We start from the raw sequence: 1,960 nt of genomic DNA on the forward strand, positions 1-1,960 counted from the left end.
GGAGAGGCTGATACCATTAACCCGAGGGAAAAAAGCCTTCTTTATTTGTGTCAGTTGCCCAGTGGACTCAAACCAACCAGGGTTGTCTGCCATCCCATGGTCAGAGTCACTGTAATTTAGGTTGAAAAGAGATATAGGAACTTGTGTGTGAGTAATTGATTTTTCATTTTGGGCTACTTCTAAAGGCAAAATGATCCTAAAGGCATGACTTCTGGTTACTAAAAGAGTTTAAGGTCTATATATACTCATATAAATCCATAGCCAGTCCCTATGTAGGTTTTTTTTTTTTTTTTGAATTGGGGTCTCACTCTGTTGTCCAGGTTAGAGTGCAGGGGCATAATCACACCTCACTGCAGTGAGCTCAGTGACTTCCTGGGGTCAGGAGATCCTTCTGCCTCAACCTCCAGAGTAGCTGAGACTTTAGGTGTGCACCACTATGCCCGGTTAATTTTTCTATTTTCTTGTAGAAACGAGGTCTCGCTGTGTTGCCCAGGCTGGTCTTGAACTCCTGGACTCAAGCAATCCTCTCTTCCCTCAACCTCCCAATGTGCTGGGATTACAGGTGTGATCCACTGTGCCTGGCTGTCCTTGTGTTAAAAACAAAACACATCCATGAATTAACACGGTAGATAAGGATTTTATTTAGAACAGTAGGTCGAGGCTGCGGTGGCTGTGAGCATGCCACTGCACTCCAGCCTGCATAAGTTTTTGCTGTTGTGGGCATTTACGGTGTTAAGTGGAGTCATAAGTAGAATTGGCCCTTGGGAAACTCAAAGGTAGATTAATTAATTTGGTGAACTAGTACTAGGTGGTTATCGGAGTAAGTTCCTGTGATAGGTGCAAAGGAATATGAATGAATAATTGTTACTAAGGGCAAGGGAAGAAAATCAGCTTTATGGTGCATCCCTCACCACAGAGAATACTAAACCTGCATTCTCTTATCGAATCCTGATTATCTCAGAGCTGCGGAGTAACTTGTTGAACTCATTCAACCAGCCAGAAGGCCCAGGGTGGGGTTTAAATCCAAGCCAGCTTAATTCGAAGGGCTGGACATATGCTAACCCTAATTTAAAAAAGATTGATAGCTGCTATAAAGCTATCCAGAGAAAGCTCAGAGTAGGGAGAGATTTATTCCACCTGGGAAAGTCAGGTAAGATTCTGAGATAGAAATCGCATTTGGGTGGGTCCTTCAAAGACAGTAAGATGAAGGAGGGGGATCTTGGCCAAGGGAAACCATTCCACTAAAAGCTCTGAAGTGGGCAAGTGCTGGGGAGGGAGTTAGTATAAAGAATGGCAATCCCCTGGTGCTATGGTTTGACTGTGTCCTCCAAAATGCGTGTGTTGCAACTTTATCGTCTCCACAATAAATAAAAAAAATTAGCTGGGCATGGTGGCACATGCCTGTGGTTCCAGCTACTCGGAAGGCTGAGGCAGAAGGATCCCCGGAGCCCAGCAGGTCGAGGCTGCGGTGGCGGTGAGCATGCCACCGCACTCCAGTCTGGTCAACAGAGTGAGACTCCAACTCAAAAAAAAGGAAAAAGGATTAACGCTTTTGGCTAATTGTATACTGGTCAATATGTATGCAAGGCCAGCAAGAGTGAGGTGAGATACTCTATTAGTGATAACATAAACCACTGTAGACTCTTAGAAAGCAATTTGGGCCAGGTGTAGTGGCTCACTCCTGGAGTCCCAGCTACTCAGGAGGCTAAGGTAGGAAGATGCCTTGAAGACAGGAGTTGGAGGCCAGCCTGGGAAACATAGTAAGAACCCTGTCTCTAATAAAATAAAAATAAAGCGGTTTGACAATATGTTTCAAAACTCATGTCCATACTGGGGTGCCTCGGCAGTTGGTCCTGCCATTGTCCACAGAGGGAAGGTAACCCAGGAGAACTGCCCAGTTGGGTGGAGGAGAGAATGATGAACTTGGCTTTGGGAAGCCTGCTTTTTTTTTTTTTTTTTG

Source organism: Carlito syrichta, unplaced genomic scaffold (assembly GCF_000164805.1).
Source record: "Carlito syrichta isolate Samal-C Ts95f unplaced genomic scaffold, Tarsius_syrichta-2.0.1 Scaffold311324, whole genome shotgun sequence".
NCBI classification, from domain to species: Eukaryota; Metazoa; Chordata; class Mammalia; order Primates; family Tarsiidae; genus Carlito; species Carlito syrichta.